Source organism: Macrotis lagotis, chromosome X (genome assembly GCF_037893015.1).
Source record: "Macrotis lagotis isolate mMagLag1 chromosome X, bilby.v1.9.chrom.fasta, whole genome shotgun sequence".
In the NCBI taxonomy this organism is placed as follows: Eukaryota; Metazoa; Chordata; class Mammalia; order Peramelemorphia; family Peramelidae; genus Macrotis; species Macrotis lagotis.
In genome coordinates, this window is record NC_133666.1 from 324011780 (window position 1) to 324030595 (window position 18816).

At 35.1% G+C, this 18816-nt stretch overlaps 1 long non-coding RNA gene across 3 annotated transcripts in view; it reads left to right on the forward strand.

Moving 5' to 3' along the window:
- Positions 1-18304, forward strand: part of LOC141501048 (uncharacterized) — a 32389-nt gene extending 14085 nt beyond the window's left edge. Inside the window, exons 2-4 of one of the 3 annotated variants that reach the window (XR_012472120.1) lie at positions 9294-9391; positions 16220-16402; positions 18112-18304. This is a non-coding gene — a long non-coding RNA (uncharacterized LOC141501048). Of the gene's footprint in view, positions 1-9293; positions 9392-13900; positions 13973-16219; positions 16408-18111 lie in introns of those variants that run through there. The other 2 variants (XR_012472119.1, XR_012472118.1) reach the window with 2 other exon arrangements.
- The last annotated feature ends 512 nt before the right edge of the window (positions 18305-18816 follow it).

Sequence of the window (18816 nt, forward strand, 5' to 3'; positions counted from 1 at the left end):
AAGTAAGAACTATATAATTGGGAAAATGTCAAATGTTAATGGTTAGGTTGAGGTAATATAATAAATATGACAATCTACCCAAATTAAATTACATAGTGCCATGCCAATGAAACTATCAAATAACTACTTTCCTGAGCTGGAAAACATAGCAACAAAATTTAACTGAAGCAACAAAAGGGCAAAAATAGCAAAGGAACTGATGAAGAAAACATGTAAAGGAAATTGGCCTAGCTCTACCAGATCTCAAACTGTACTATAAAGTAGCAGTCAATAAAACTGCCTGGTTCTGGTTAAGAAATAGAGTAATAGATCAGTGGATTAGAATAAGTTCAAAAGAAGTTGCAGTAAATTATTACAGCAATCTACTATTTGACAAATCCAAAAGATATCAGCTTCTGGGATATGAACTCACTATTTTACAAAAATTGTTGGGAAAAGTGGAAAATAGTATGGCAAAAACTAGATGCATATCTCACACCCTATACCAAAATAAGGTCAAAATGGGTACAGGATTTAGAAATAAAGAGTGACACCACAGATAAATTAATAAATTTATCAGATTCTATGCAGGGATATATTTATGACCAAACACGAATCACAGAATAAATTGCAAAATAAATGATTTTGACTATATTAAAAAGTTTTTGCACTAAAAAAAATCAATGCTGTAAAATTAGAAGAAAAAGCAGATAGCTGGGAAATAATCTTCACAGTTGAAGTTCTGATAAAAGTCTAATTTCTAAAATATATAGAAAATTGCATCAAATTTACAAGGTCACTAGCCATTCCCCAAATGATAAATGGTCAAAGGATATGAACAAACAGTTTTCAAATGAAGAAATTAAAGTTATATGTAATTATATGGAAAAATGCTCCAAATCATTATTGATTAGAGAAATACAAATCAAAATAACAATGAGGTATATCTCATATCTAGCAGATTGGCCAAGATGAGAAAAATGGACAATGGTCAATGTTGGAGAAATTTTGGTGGGAGGATTGGGATATTGATGCTTTGCTGCTGGAATTGTGAATGGATCCAACCTTTCTGGAGAGCAATTTGGAGCTATGCCCAAAGAGCAGTAAAACTATTCATACCCTTTGACCCAGCAATTCCAATTTTAGGTCTATATCCAGAAGAAATATAAAAAAGGAAAAAGTCCTACATGTTCCAAAATATTCATAGCAGCCCTTTTTGTAGTGGCAAAAAATTTGAAAATGAGGGGATGCCCATCAATTGTGGAATGGCTAAACAAGTAATGGTAATTGAATAGGAAGCAGCTCCTCTCAGAAATTCAGAGAGCTAGGACAAATGTATAGCCCATCTATGGACTATGTTGTCTCCATCCAAAAGAAGAAAAACAAAACAACACACACATACACACACACACACACACACACACAAACAAACAAACCCCTTCAGAATATAATGAATACTTTATAAAAAATTATCTTCTTATGTATCTCTTTCCCTTAATCCTAATTCCTCACACTGAAAATTACTAATCTGTAAACATGTTTAACAAAATGTGAATGTACAATGCTAACCTGACTGTTCACCACTGATGGGAAGGGAGTGGGAAGGGAGGGTGGAAGGAAATTTTTTAGCTTGAAAATAAGCATGTGTAAATGGATGAAAATAAATAAATACAAAAAAGAGAAAAAGGTTTATTCCTTTCAAACCTCATTCAGTTTTCTTCAGAGTATATAATTTTTAATTTTCTAAAATTCTATTCACCTCCTTAACGTCTTTCTTTTTTAATTTTGTGGTTAGATTTATCTAGTTCTGAGAGAGGGAAGTTGAGGTCCCTCACTCATATAGTTTTGCTGTCTGTGTCTTGTAATTCTCTTAACTGCCTTTCAAACAATTTGGAAGTTTTACCTCTTGGTGCATATAGGTTTAAGATACTAGTTCATTGTCTATGTTATATTTTAGCAATATTGTAGCTTCTTTCCTTGTCTTTTTTTATTTTTTATATTTTTGTTTGCTTTGTCTGAGAATAGAATTGCTGCCCCTTCTTTTTTTTTAGGTTTTTGCAAGGCAAATGGGGTTAAGTGGCTTGCCCAAGGTCACACAGCTAGGTGATTATTGAATGTCTGATACTGGATTCAAATCCAGGTACTCCTGACTCCAGGGCAAGTGCTTTATCCACTGCTCCACCTAGCCGCACCCCCACCCCTGCTTTTTTTTAAAGTTCACCTGTAGCATAATATATTTTCTCCTATCTTTTACTTTTATTCTTTGTGTATTTCTCTGTTTCAGTTGTTTTTCTTATAAAAAACATTGTATTATTCTGATTTGTGATCCATTCAGATATCTATTTCTTCCAATTTATGGGAAAATTTATGCCATTTGCATTCAGAGTTGTACCTGCTTACTGTGGATTACCCTCCATCCTATTTATCACAGTATTTCTCTCTCCTTTTGCCCTCTCCCTCCTCTCTCAACCTGCCCTCCCCTCAGTCTGCCCATCTCTTTCAGTCTGCCCTCCCTTCTATCAGCCCCCTTCCCTTTTGTTTCTCCTTTCCTCTCCTACTTTCCTTTATGGTACACTGTATTTCTATAACCTACTGAGATGTAAGGTTCAAACAATATTCACCCCAACATTCTTCTTTCCCTAAATTGTAATTGTGTTTTGTACTTCTTCATGTGATGTAATCTACCCTATTTTGTTTTCCTCCTTTTTCCTTCTGCTAGTATAATCCTTTTTTCATCCCATAATTGTTTTTTTATCATCACATCAAAATCAACTTTTATCCATACCTTCTCTCTGTGTATACTCCTGTTCTAACTGTTCTAAAAAGATACTGTTTTCAAGAGTTACATGTATCAGCTTCCCATGTAGGGATAAAAATGGTTTAACTTCGTTGAAGAACATGCTCTTTTCCTTTCAATATTTACTTTTTTATGCTTCTTTAAGACTTGAGTTTTAAGATTAAATTTTCTGTTCATCTTTCGACTTAACATCAGAAAAGTATGAAATTCCCCTATTTAGTTGAATGTCTATCTTTTCCCTTGATAGATTTGCTAAGTTTACTAAATATTTGATTTTAGCTTGTAATTCTATTTCGTTTCCCTTCTAGAAAATTATATTCCAAGCCCAGTTTCCTTAATATAGAAGTTGCTAAGTATAATCCTTATTGTGTCCACAAACATGACTTGTTTCTTTCTGACTTCCTGTGGTATCTATTCCTTGACTTGATAATTCTGGAATTTGGCTATAATATTTCTTGGAATTTTCATTTTGGGATTTCTTTTAGGAGTTGATCAGTAGATTCTTTCAATGATAATTTTACCATCTGGGTCTAGAATATCACGGCAGTTTTCCTTGATAATTTTTTGAATAATACTGTTCAATGTTTTTTTTTGATAATGTCTCTCAGATAATTCAATAATTCTTAAATTATCTCTCCTAAATCAATTTTCTGAGTCAGTTGCTTTTCCACTGAGGGATTTATCATTTTCATATTTTTTTTCATTCTTTTTATTTTGTTTGACTCATTCTTAATGTCTCATAGAGTCATTAGCCTCTACTTGCTCTATTCTAATTTTTAAGGAATTGTTTTCTTCAGTTAAGTTTTTGTACCCCCTCTTTCCATTTCATCAATACTACTTTTTAAAAAGTTCTTTTCTTCAGTGGATTTTAAAAAAATATATATTTAAGGCAATGGAGTTAAGTGACTTGCTCAAGTCACACAGCTAGGCAGTTATTACATATCTGAGGCCAGATCTGAATTCAGGTCCTCCTGACTCCAGGGCCAGTGCTCTATCCACTGCACCACCTAACTGCTCCCTTCTGGTTTCTAATAAAACAATAGTGTTTCATCACATACATATACCACAGTCATTTCCCAATTGTTGGACATTCACTCGATTTCTAGTTCTTTGTCACCACAAACAGAGCTGCTATGAATATTTTTGTACAAGTGATGTTTTTACCCTTTTTCATCATCTCTTCAGGGTACTGACCCAGTGGTGGTATTGCTGTATCAAAGGGTATGCACATTTTCTTGCCTTTTGGGAATAATTCTAAATTGATCTCGAGAAAGGTTGGATGATTTCACAGCTCCATAACAATATATTAGTGTCCCAGATTCCCCACATGCCTTCCAACATTGATCATTGTCCTTTCTGGTCATATTGGCTAATCTGAGAGGTGTGAGGTGATACCTCACAGATGCTTTAATTTACATTTCTCTAATAAGTAGTGCTTTAGAGCAATTTTTCATATGACTATGGATCACCTTGATTTCCTCATCTAAAAATTGCCTTTGTATATCCTTTGAACATTTATCAATTGGGGAATGACTTGCTTTTTTTTTTTAATTTGGCTCATTTCTCTGTATATTTTAGAAGTGAGTCCTTTGTCAGAAATATTGTTGTAAAAATTATTTCCCAATTTACTACATTTCTTTTGATTTTGGTTACAGTGGTTTTGTCTGTGCAAAAGCTTTTAAATTTAATGTAACTGAAATTATCTAGTTTGTTTTTATCTCATTTCTTTTCCCAGTTTTTCTTCTACCTCACTTGTTTTGACTTCTAAAATACATTTTTGAGTTCTTTCAAGAAGACTTTTGAGCATTGAAGCATTTGAGACATCACATGTAGGCATTTGACAATATTGTCATCTCCTGAGTATTCATTTTAATGTTCCGTGACACCATAGTAGCTTTTTATGGTCAGGACTCTTTTTTGTTTCCTGCTCATTTTTGCTCAATATTGTGGTTTTTAACACTGAGCTCTGCTCTTGGGGCAGAGGGGCACTATATGAAACTTCTTTTACTGGGTACCAGGGATCTGGTTGGTCACTGTCTTTATGTGCTGGGGCTACAGATGATGGCAGCTCAGTGACTCTGCTAAATGGTTTGGATTAATTGTGCCAGTTTTAACCTGAGTTCTAGGGCTGGCAATTTGCCTTTTACTCTAGAGCTGGAAAGCTTACAGATATATCACTGAACTGTTGAATCAAGACTGAGCTTTTGATCGCTGATTTGAGCTTAGTTAAGAGCCTCCCACTGGCCTGCCCTGACAGTATTGTCTGGATTGTACTCCCTTTTTACTCAAGTGAGACAGACCTTTCCTGAAGTCCTTCTAATTTATTTTAATCTGAAAACTTGTTTCACTTCATCTTTTTGTAGGTTCTATAACTCCAAAATCAGCTGGGTTTAAGGTTGTTTCTGAGAAGAACTCAGTTAACTTCCTATGTTTTCTCCCAGATCTTTAATCTTCTGAGTTTATTCAGACTCAAGAATTATTTCAGTTTCATGTAAAGGAAAAATAAAATGAAGCAAAACAGACCAAAAGAAAGCAGATAAGCAAATATAACAACACCCTCATGAGCTTGTCTTGTGTAACTCTACCACATCCCAACTTTTGATGGTCACATTCTAAAAAGACTCTTGAGAACTTACTACCGTTCCAAAAGTTTTTGGTTTCAATACTGAATATCTTGTAATCCTGGGGATACAAGAAACCTGTTGTAGGCAACCGTACAGTAGGGATGGAAAGACAGCAGCCCCACACCTAATGAAACAACAACAGCAGTCACAACAATACCACCACCAACATAGCAATGAACAACTAACAGCAGCAACAATCAATAACAGATAACACCTACAAATAACAAATAACAACAATAAAAATGATGATGTAACAGAACCCTGAGGTGATAGTATCTGGAGAGTAAAAATCAGAAAACCTAAGTATTCCCTCCCCATGCACTCACACTTTATAAGGAATGATTCCTGGACTTAAATTACCTGATCCATGTAGTCCATGGTACTAAATTTCTGTAATTCTTGGTAGGGAGACTGATATAAAGCAGTAAAGAGGAGGAAGAGCATTCCCAGGAACATTTATGGTCTATCAGATAACAATTTTGGTGCAGTCATTGATGCTTAGCACTGGTCAGGGTCATATTTAGTAAGGTAGCTACATAAGTCATTATTCCATTGTATGTTGTCTGTCCTAGCACTAAAAATGGCCATTGTCACCTTCTACTTAACATTACCTTACTTGTCAGTCAGAATGTCTACCTACCTGGGAAGCCTTTCAAGTCAGATCTCAAATCTTACTCCTTTGGAGGTCTCTGCTGAGAGACTGCTCTCTTTAAGGGGAACCTAGTGGATAGTCCATACCTGCTTGAAGTTAAACCAACTTATAACATCACTATTCCTTGGTACTCCAATTTCATATGAAATGGAATTATGCAATGACTACAAAGTAATCTACTAGCAGCAGTACAGTTAGGGGGAAGGGTCCTATCTTTCGTAGATTACAGTACTCATATGCTATAATCATTTTCCTGGGGTTTATGGAGGTGCCCACTCTGCCACTGTTGTGACCACTTGCTTCTGTCCAGTGGCAATGGGGCTCAAGTTTCTACCAATCTCACTGCCTACCCTGCTGAGTCCCACTCCACTCTCACTCTTTCCTGTTGTTGCTAAGACCACACTATTATCTGCTTCCACTGAGGTTCCCTCTCTTTTCCTTTACTGCTGAATTTACTTCCAACTGTCCCCTCTGTTGGGGCTAGTTTCCATCCTGCTTTGGCAAGCCTGATCAATGTTACTCTGATAAGGAACCCAGCAGAGTTGAAACTACTTTCACTATTGGGAACAGAATTCTACCTAGGCCTGTTCTGGGGGCTGGGGGGTTCAGTATCACTACCAATCTATGATTGCTGCTTCCCTAGGTTATATAACTCTTGCGAGCTACCATTAATACTTCAACTATTGCCCTTCTCATATGATGTGTTGGCATAGGTTTTGTCATTCTTGGGACCTGTACTCTGCACCCTTATTCTGATAATGGAGATGTACCCTTATTCTTTGTCAACTATTTCAGTAGTTGCTGCTGTCCTGCTATTCTAGACTGAGATTCACTTTCTGGGTTCCTCTCTTTACTTGTACCTATATTTCTCAAAGAGGAATAATTTCAGTTCACAAGAGGGAAAGTATAGAATATATCTCCTTTTATACATTTTTAATCAATGCAGTACCTTTCTCAGTGGTAGCTGGTTCAGTGAATAGAGTTGGATATGGAGTAGAAAGAAATATCTTTGTGAGTTTAAATCCTACATCAGCTGTGTGTTAAGTCACTTAGCCTTCTTTGCCTCAGTTCATCTTCATCTTTAAACTGGACTGGAGAAGAAATGACAAACCACTTTATTATCTTTGCAAGGAAAATCTCAAATGGGGTCATGGACAGTCAGACATGACTGAAAAACAACTGAATAGCATCTTCCTTCCTTGCTTAGCAAATAGACTAGGGTTCATTTGACCTGTTTGTCCATATCTCCAATTGTGAAAGGATTTTTGGAATCTTGGAGAAGATCTAGCATTGTCTTTTCAGTTAAATCCTTCAGTGCTTTTCACTAAAGAGTACCAAAAAGGCCTACATGGACTAGTTATTAATGTCTTCTCAAATAAATGTCATATTAAAAGGATTAAAGAGTTCCTTCTATACATTTCTTAAACAATTCCAAAATTCCAGTATTAAGAGAGGGATTATCTAAACAGAGACAGGGGATCTGGAGAACACTGTTATTATCAAATAAAAAAATTCAAATTCAACAAAAGGAAAATCTTAGCATTTTTAAGGCATAGTCCCTAAAGACACTCAGCACATTGCTAACTACTGAATGCCTTTAGACAGTTGGTCCTCAAGTTACCTTTCAGTAGTGTTATGTACCCACCTCCAATAGAAGCATAGTTTGAAGCACAGAAGTTGTTCTGGGCTCAAATTCACCCAAGTCAATGAGGGCATGCCAATTCAATCTTGTTGGTTGCACTAATTGTTTTAGGTAAGTCCCAATTCACACCAATCTGAACTTTTCAAGTTTGTAAGTAGAAAGTAAGGAGACCCTTAGATATCATCAACACTTAAGAAAATGAGATCTATTAAGTCACATAATGGAAAGGGTACTCGTTAAGGATTTAGTCAAGGATATAACAGAACCAGTTAAAATCTGAACTGATTGTTAAATTTTCAGTGTGAGCATTACACCTTGGAAATCAGTTAACCTACAAATAAGGGCTCGATTGATTTAAGATTGTCTAGATTTTTAAAAAATGGCAGAGAATATATGAGTAATGTAGATTAATCTTATGAGTATGTCCCCAATTTTTTATTCTTTTTGGAGAGCCAGTTATTAATGGTTTATGAGTATACCCCTGGATATAACAGTGATTTAAATGATTGAAGCTTCTCCACTTATGTTTTAGTCATGCTATTCTACTACTCAAGTCTGTGGAGAAGCAGCAATAGCCTTCATTAGGTTTCAATTTTTTTCCTTAGGTAACCAGAAAGGGTAAAATTAATGCCTTGGGTCTATTAAATATCAAGGAGAATTTCAATACTTTATCAGGAAAAGTAAACCCAAACTTCTTGGAAAATATTGCTCTTATCTTAGTTGAATTTGGGAGTTGGGGGATATGTCTGGGGATAGATATGAGTTGAAGTTTGGAAAAGGATATTATTTAAAATGAATATAAGAAATCTGAACTATGCCTGAATTCTTTTACATTTTTACTCTCTCTCTCTCTCTCTCTCTCTCTCTCTCTCTCTCTCTCTCTCTTTCTCACTCTCATAATTTATTCTGCATCTTTGCAATGTTTGAACCACACATCTGGAATTCTTTCTTTTTGTCTTAGTGAAGTCTCTGATTTTTTCAAGCATCATTTAAGAGTTACCTTCTGCCTAAGGCTATTCTCAGTTCCCTGTCAATGCTCACATCTAAGCTTTCCTTTCTGCTATGCATGAAAATGTATATGTGTATTATAATAAAAACAATTTGCATTTCTATATTACTTTAAGATTTGTAAAGCCCTTTCAAAGATCATGTCATTTTATCCTCATGACAATCTTGGTAGATGGGTGCTATTATTTTTTTCCACTTTATACCTGAGGAAAATGAGGTAGAAAATGGTGTAGAACTTGTTCATAATCATATGGTTAGTATCTGAGACTGGATTTGAACAAAGATCATCCTGACTCCAAGTTCAATGGTCTATCTATAATAACACCTTACAGCCTCATTTATGTTATATACAAGTATGTGCACAGTGCATGCATATGTGTATATACATATATACACATATACAAAATAAAAATACATTTTCATATGACCAATATGAAAATATGCATTACTTCATTGTATTTATATAATATATGGTCTCTTTCTTTTTCCATTTTTCTCCTTGCTTTCTTCCTTCCTTCTATTTCTTCCTTCCTTCCTTCCTTCCTTCCTTCCTTCCTTCCTTCCTTCAAACCATAATATCCTTACATACAGATGCCATTGAATACCTGACTAAGGAAATAAGTATAGAAATGACAAGGAAACTAATCTGACCTCAGTGAATAATTGGAACTAATCGGCTTCCATACAAGGTAAGATTTCCTTTCCCCTGTGGTTTTCAGGAGGATCACTTTTCCAATATGTTTGCAGTAGAATCTTTTATTCAGGTTTTAATAGGACTAGAAGATTCCTGAGGTTCAGTGATTCTAAGCTATGATATGGAATTCACTAATGCATATGTAACTAATTGAACAACATTTCTGATCATTTTAAATAACATGACTTTCATTCCAATCTGATTCCCATAGAATCTATAACACCACAAGCAGGGTCACACTTCTCAAATCCTTTAACATAGCTGAGTTTAGCCCACATTTAGCCCACATCCAAATGCCTCTAGAAATGACATCTTGGCTGTCAATACTTTGCAGAAGGAAGGGATTGAAAATTCAGAGGAGAAAGGCCCCAATGGGGAAGAGCCTAAGTGCTCTTTGCAGAATCTAATTTTGAACTAGTCTTTGGTATGATGACAGCCTTTGCCACAAGTTTAGCAGAGGATGAAGCAGCCAATACCTGGAAATTATAATTTCTCAGGTCCAAGATCTTTGCCATTTTGTTTTTGGTCTGGGAAATGTGAGAAAGCAACATTTAAAAAAGATGGAACACCCATCTGGGTTGGAGAAAGGACACCCTGATCCAATCCTGAAAAAAAAATATTAGAAATAGCAAAGTTCAATGGATGAGTGGAAACTCCCCTTGAATCTAACTATAATTGTGACAATAATGTCCCATTAGGATAAAATACACATCAACTGCATTGTAATTTCAGAGTTATCCTTGTACATATAAGAGACCTACAGAAAAGTTGGAAACTAAACTCAGAAAGCAGAAAGTAGCATATGAGATAACCAAAAGAAGCCTCCTTGAAGAGAATATTAAAGCAAGATGAGGAAGCTTAAAGAGCAGGTAAAGGGAGAAAAATTCATGTGAAGTTCTTGAGTCAGGAGAGGGAGTTTCTAGTGTAAGGAAGACTAAAAGACATGATATGTAATCTTGAAGGTAATAAGGAGTGAACCAGGCCTATGGAATATGAAGATGATACAGTTAGACCTGGAATTTAGGAAAATCATTTTGGTAGCTTAGAGGAATATAGATTGGATGGGGAGAGGTTTGAGGCAAGGAAGCTTATTAATAATTCAGGAGAGGGGTAATGGGGGACTAAAAGAGGGTGGAGGATTTGTGAGTGGAGAGCAGAGAACACATACAAGAGATATTGTGAAGGTAGATATGGCAAGATTTAACAACAGAATGATGTATGGGGTAAATATGAATGATGAGTTGATTGTAACTATATGGGAAGAAGTAAATTTCCCTATTGAAATGAATAGAAAGTCTAGAACATGGAAGTTTTTGTTTGGGAATAATTATAATGGCTTCTGTTTTGTATATGTTAAATTTGGGAGAAGATATCCAAGTCCAGATGTACTAAAGGCAACGTGAGATTAGAACTCAGAATGGCCACTAGATCTTATAGGCATGAAGAAGATAACTGAAGTTAATTTGGCTGAGGAGATCATGAGGCAAGATTATAGAGAAGAGGAATGGAAGAGGTCATAATACTAGTAGCTATTATCACATCTCAAATTGCCCTTTGTCCCCATATTGCTAGGACATATTTACTTTGTCTTTAATTTTTTTTCTTTCTTTTAGGATCTCTTTCAGGAGGTGATGGGTGAATTCTCTGAATTTCTATTTAACCCTCTGCGTCTAGGATCTCAGGGCAATTTTGTTGTATTATTTCTTGAAAAATGAAGTCTAGGCTCTTTTCCTGATCATGGCTTTCAGATAGTCCAATAATGTTTAAATTATTTCTTCTGGATCTGTTTTGAAGTTGGTTGCTTTTCCAGTGAGACATTACATTTTCTTCTAATTTTTGGCTTTTTGTGGGGAAGAGTTTTATTTCTTCCTTATTTCTTGTAAAGTCATCAGCTTCCTTTAGTTCCATTCTGCATTTGAATGAGTAATTTTCTTCAGAGAGCTTTTTTATCTCCTTTTCCAGCTGGTCAATTCTGCTTTTCTAAGACATTCTTCTCCTCATTTGCCTTTTGTTTTGCTTTTTCCATTAGGCCTAAACTGGTTTTTAACAAATTTTTTTCCTCAGTATTTTTTTTTTGTATATCTTTCACCAAGCTGTTGATTTGGTTTTCATGATTTTTCTGCATCACTCTCATTTCCTCTCCCAATTTTTATTCCATCTCCCTTAATTGCTTTTCAAAGTTTTGAGCTCATCCATAGTCTGAGACCATTTTCTGTTTCTCTTGGAGGTTTTGGATATGGAAGATTCAATTTTGTCATCATTTGAGTATGTGAATTGATCTTCCATGGGACTAAAGCAATTCTCTATGATCATATTATTCTTTTTCTGTTGTTTACTCATTTCCTCAGCCAAAGACAGCACTGCCAAAGCTTTGGGTTGTTTATTTTTGGAGGGGGGACACCTCACTGGGACCTTTATTTCTCCAAAGTCTTATGCTCTCTTGCATGTGCTTTGATATATAGATGACCACAGTACTTCCCCCTGCCCTGGAACTATAAGGAGGGATCCAGCTTGATGGTAGCCCAAATTGCAACCTGGATCTTAGTGTAGGCTAGCTCTCTCCGAGGGAGAGCAGAGAAATCTCTGCAGTCTTCCTTTACTGTCTCTGAGGGTGCAGGCTGCTTCCTCTATATTCTCACTGCAGATTCTGCAGCCTGTGCTCCTCACTCCACTCTCATTTTGGTGTAACAGTGTCCTATCATTGAGCCTTCAAGCCGTTATCAGTAATATCTGGGTTGGGCAGGGCTGCACTGTGGACATTGCTTATTGCCCATCCCCTGGTCCTGATGACACACCTTTCCTGTGGAACTTCTAAGTTTTCTTGGACTGGGTAAATGTATCGTTCAGCCTTTCTGCGTGTTATACCCTTCTAAATTTTGGCTAGAGTCATGATTTGTTGACTTTTGGAGTTTGGGGGGAAGGAGTTTCTAGGAAATGCTGCCTTCATGCTGCCATATTGGTTCTGCCTCCCCCTTTTTCTTCCTTCTTCAAGGGCTAATTTAGGTGTCAATCCCTCCAAGAAGCCTTCTCTGGTTTCTACCCCAGAGAACAGTATTTACATTGAACCTCTCCTTTGCCTTCTTCAAATACATCCTTCCTCTAATCCCATGAATGATTGCACAGGGCAGGGTGTAATGTTGAAGGAAGAAAAAGGGGTTGCATTGTGTGTATGATTTTGTCGGGGGGGGGGGGTGGTTAGAGGGAGAAAGTGGAAGAGAGAAACAGAGGGAGAGAGACAGAGGCAAAGACAGAAGGAAGGATTAGGAAAAAATTCCATGGAGATGAAGATGAAAGAGAAAACTCAAAGTGAGAAATAGAGGTAATAGGGTTACAACTGGAGAAGAATAAACAAAAACAGAAAAGGGAGAGAAGACTTGACAATAGAGAGGTGAGAAAAGGAAGAGGACATAGAGGACAATAATATGATTTAGGCTATTACAATCCACTGACAGATTAAATAGTAATTACTCATAGGATAATATTCTTGGAGCCAGGGTCATTTATTCTATTTTTGTTTTTTGAGAGTGGGTTTCCCTCTCTTTCCCTAACTGAAAATGTAGTAGCCTCTTGGGCTCTACCCAAGCACTGATCAGCCTGGGAGCTTAAACTTGTTATATTTCTGATCTAAGCAAGTTTATTCCTCTTTAGGCAAGCTGGTGAATCAAGAATCTCCCCACCCCCTCTGCCCACTATTGGAGGCTGATTATATTAGTGACAGAATTAATTCTAAGAACTAATTAGCTTTAACCCACTGCAGTTAAGAACTATTGCGATCAAGAGAACCACCAGTAGAAGGCATTGCAGGTGTGTGTCACTGTACATCTCTTTCAGAGATGAGGGAATTCAGGCTCAGATAAGTGAAGAAACTTGGACAAAGATACAGAGTTTTTACACAGTGGATTCAGATTTGAACTCAAGCCCTCTGACTACAAACCCAATATGATTGGGTTATTTCTATGTGATGGCAAAAAGGGCAAATATATATATATATATATATATATATATATATATATATATATATATATATATGTGTGTGTGTGTGTGTGTGTGTATATATATATATATATATATATACACATATATATATTGAAAAAAATTAAAGAATTAAAACTATTTTCTATTGGGAAGACTTTACTATTCTGGTTTATATTGATCTCTGATTTGCTCTCCCATGATATGTATGATGACATATTGGAAAGAATACTGATATGACATTGGAGATAGGGATTCAAAACCTTACTTCTCAATTTTTTACATGTCTGGCTTTTAGTAAATTATTTCTCTGGACCTAAACATGGTTATTTATGAAAATGGATTCAAAGATAAACTTTTATCCTCAGAAAACCCTTCCTCACAGGATTGTTTTAAGGACCAAATGAAATCATGAAAAGTGCTTTGTAAAATTTAAAGTACTACATAAATGTCAGTTGTAATCATATAACTGTCAGCAATTAGAAAAAAGAAAGACAAAAAGTGATTTAGTTCCCTTTGCACAAATTTTCAGATTGCTGAGCAAGTTTGACTACTCAGGCCACCTCTTCCCCAAGGACAAGTGAAATTTCAAGACTAACAGCAAGTGAGACATAAAACCAGGATATGAACCCTGGCTTCCTGATGCCAAAGACATTATTTTTACTGTTCTACAGTACTACCCCAGCTTGTTTTGTACCTGATCGCTTTGTTGTTCAGTCATATTTACTTTGGGAAAATGAACTGTGAACTTGTTTTTTCCACTTCTTATCCTAACAATCTACCCTTTCAGTAACACAGCTGTGTCTTACATTATAGGTCATTGTTAATTTGCATGTATGTATCACAATTTCCCTATCTGTAAAATGATGCTAGCAGTAGGTGTTCTTCTCAGTGGGAGGGGAGTATTGTGGCGTTTTCCTCAGTGTGTTCACTGTCATGAGTATCACCATTATTTTTATTCTAGTTACCACCCTTCTGTTCACATAGCCACTCAGGGGAATGGATGGAATATTCTTCCAGACTTCAACTTTATGGAAAGGCCAACTGGTTTTGGAAAGTAAATAAATGAAATTGAATCAAAGCTCAAACACTGTATTGTTGAGAACAGCTGGTTGAGGTGCCTGGTGTATGGATCTGAAACTGAAATTATGAAGAAAGCTCAATAAGATTTTTTTAGTGAATCCAACTCACCCCCACTTCTCCAGTGCAGAACTCCTTCCAGCTCCAGCCCAATCCCCCATGCTAGAGCATCTGTAAATGATGAAATCCACCCCCAAAATAATTACAAAAAATAGAAGAAAGGAAGTCCATGAGCTCAAAAAATATTGCTGAAGCCATTAAATGTCATCATTTATAAGGTCATGATCTCTACTAAAATCCTCCTCTGATGAAGCAATATGGCATGCAGGGATCTTGAATTCATTAAGGCTATATCAGAAGAATATAAAGTCTGGTTCTTTCTTTCTTACCAGGCTAGACATACCCAAGGGAACCTAGGTGGCATAGTGGATAGAGTGAAAAAATTGGAATCAGGAAGAGTCATGTTCCTGAGTTCAAATCCAGCCTAAGACACTAACTGTTTGATCCTGGACAAGTAATTTAATCCTATGTGCCTCAGTTTCCTCATCTATAAAATGAACTGAAGAAGAAAATGGCAAATCACTTCAGTATTTTGACCAAGAAAATTTCAATTGGCACCAAGAGGAATTAGGCACAGTGGTGGGATTCAAATAAAATAACAATTGGTTTGCCAAAATCAACTTAAAATTAGGTATCGGTTCTGTCAAACTTGTGTAAACTAACTGAATCCGACCACTTGTTGGATATGAATAAAAATGGCTGAAAAACAACAGCAATATCAAGAATAACTGAAAATACATACTCTTTTCAGAACTTTGTATTTTTTTCCATCTTGATAGAATGTAAGTTCCTTCACAGCAAGGATCATTTCATTTTCATCATTATTTTCCCGACACCTAGCACAATGTTTGGCACATAGTGAGCACTTAATAAAGGCTAGATGCTTGATCAATGACTATTTTAACACCAGTCATGCCAATGTAGGAGATCATTGGCAGTTGGTCATCAGGTGTTGAATATAGTAACTCAAAGAAAGAAAACAAAACATCTAATGAAGCATGGACAGGGGTTTAAATTTGTACCAAGGAGGGTAATACTTATGTTTATAAAATCATGTATTTTTCAAAACATGGAGTCATAAATGTGAAGGCAAAAATGAAGCAATAATTAATCAATTTAATTCAAAAATATCTTTAAGCATCTACTATACTATACTATACTATACTATACTATACTATACTATACTATACTATACTATACTATAGGCACTGTTTTGAGAAGAGATTATCCAGATTTAAAAATGAGAATACCTGCCCTCCAATAATTTCATTTCTAAGAGCAGGATAAATATACTCTGTATGTAAATAAAGATAAGATAATTAAAAGAGAAAAAATAAACTAAAACCTGAGAGGATCAGGGAATGTTTAACAAAGGAACTTCTACCTAAGCTGAAATTTGAAAGAAATTCATAATTCTAAAAGACAAAGTTGAAGAAAGCATGTATTCTGAAACCTGGGGCACCCTGACAAAGCAATAATGTGGCAGGAGATAGAATGTCAAGACTGAGAAACATTTAGCTACTCAATTCAGCTGAACCAATGGGAAATATTGGAGGAAAGGTAAGCAAACTGGAATGTTTCAGTATTACAAAAAGGAATTAAAGAAAGTGCCAATAGCTACACAAACTGTATATTGGATAAAAAGCATCTTATTGACATAGATTTATATCTGGAAAAGCCATAATTTGCGTTTTTTTCCTTTATTTTACAGATGAAGAAAATCTATTATACCCTCATTAAAATGTGAAATAATCAGAGAAATTCAGGAAGATATATGGACTGATATGAAATGAAGTAGTAGAGCTAAGAACATCTTTTACTTATATAAGGACTTCTTGCAGCTTACTTGTCCAACTCAAACTATCCCTGACTGAAAGATATGCTGTTTTAAAAAGTTAATTCTTTTTTTTTCATCCATATACATATGTGTATTTTTAAGTTACAAAATGTCTTTCCACCCTCCCTTCCCACTCCCCTCTGTCTAGTAAATTCTCTTAGAGGAGCATTATTACTATGCATAGGGTTTGAAGAGCAAATTTGTGATTAGCTATCTTTCTACACACTACTTCATTGGCCCCATCAAAAGGTTTCCACTTACACATAAGCTGTAGTCTCATTGCTTTAGTGAAAGCATTTGCTCAAACAACATATTAGAGCAGTAGTTACAGTCTTGGGCTTTCTTCAATTCCAAGGGCACATCTTTTTACAAATAAACCCAGAGTCCTGAAAAGGAAGAGAGTGAACATGTCTTCCAAGTTAGATGGTAAAGAGGTTCACATGTGAGTAACTCACATAACAAAGGCATCTCACAACTCAATGTCCTCCTTGCTCTGTCTTTTCTGAGGTATTTGTTAAATAAATGTTGAACTGACTCAAATTAAACCAGTTCTGAAAACAGTTTACTATTCATTTATCACATTTATCTTCATATTGCTGAGGAGAATGGCTGAAAGATTTTTTCAAATATTTTGCTAAAATCAAGATGAACAATATAGCAATCCTCTGATCTGCCAGTCTAATAATGCTGTCAAGAAAGGAAATGAAGTTAGACTCACACAACCTATTCTTGATGAAGTCATATGGCTTTTTTGTGAAAATTGCTTCCTCTCCTGGATGTTTGCTAAGTAGCTCTTTCAAAATATGTTCTATATTTTTTTCAGGATTAGAAGTCAAGTTCACTGGCATATGTTTTGCCCTTCTCCAGATCTATAGTGACTTTTTCATTCTCTACAGTCTTTCAAAAATCACTGACAGGGGCTCAGCAATCACATCCATCAGTTTTTTTTCACTACCTTGTAACATAAGAACATCTGAACTTGAATTTTTCAGAACCAGTGAGATGGTGTTTTTTTTTCCTTTTTGTCTATCCTGGGTGTTGAATCTCTATTAGCCCTTTTTGTTCTACCCTTTCCAGTACAAAGATCACTTATTTTTTGGACTGGAAAATAAGTAAGGAAAGAATTGATCTGCCTTCCCCCCTCTGTCAGTTATCTTCATTCCATCCACTGGATCCTATTTACCTCAAAATAGTTTTTAAAAAACATTTTTTGCAAAGTTATACAAAATTGACAGCATCAATCCACTATAAATTTCTGCATTCTAGAAATTATTTTAAAGCATTATAAAATTAAATATTTATTTTCCACTATGTTTTTATTCCAATTTTTCCTTCATACCTTCAAATTGAGACAATAAATTCCTTATGGACTTATATCAGTCTTATTAGATAACCCTTAAATTTTCTCTGATTCCTCTATGTTTTGTTTTCTGTATTTCATTCTTGAAAGGTTCTCAATCCTTTTAGTCTGACTTCCCTTATAAAATTTTAGTCAAATAAATGAGACTATACTTATTCTTCTTTTGTTTTCTATTTAAAAACCTACAGGGAATTTTTTGTGATACCCTACCTTCCAACAAACAAACAAACATAGTTCCTATAATTTTTGCTACAGAAACAAGTTCATTCTTGTTGGTCAGATTTGACTTGTATGAAAATCAAACCAATTCCTTTAGCTGCTTTCTTTATTTAAAAAATATTAGTCTTTATATATTTTATTTTTACTCTGTCTCCTACCACAGTTCTCCCTCTATCTCTTCCTACAGAATCATCTCTTATAATAAAGAAGAAAAAAGCAGAAGAAAATATCAGCAAAACTCACCAACATATCTAGGAAAAAAATTCACTTTTTCCTTGCTCCTGACTCTCCCCCATCCACACTCTGAAAAAAGGGGGGAGAATTCTATGTGTTGTTAAACTTGTTTATACTTTTTAAAAAAGATTTAATTGTGACTATTACTGTTGGTGTTTTTCTATTTATTATAATCTTTAGTATACTATTTTCTAGGTTTTGTTTATTTCACTCTCTTGCTTTATGGTACTCTTTCTATGTTTATCTGTAGTCACCATTTTTTGTATAATAACTCTTTTGTATTGAATTCATGTATTATAATTTGTTTAGCAATTCTCTAATACAACTACTTAGACTTCTGGATTTGATTCTAATTGTTTGTCACCACAAAAAAATCATCTACAAATATTTTGGTGTATAGGCTATCATTTCTTTTTTTGAAATTAACCATTTTGAAATACTTGTCTTGCAGTGGAATCTTTAAGGCAAATGCTATGAAGATTTTAGTTATTCTAGTCACATAATTACAAATGCTTAACAGAATGGTTGAAATAATAATGGTTGAAATAATATACAGATCTCTCAGTAATAAGTTTGCATGACTTCCATTATTTTTGAAGAATAAATTTATCATTAAGATAAGTCAAAACAATTATTTAATGTTGTAATTTTCAGAGTT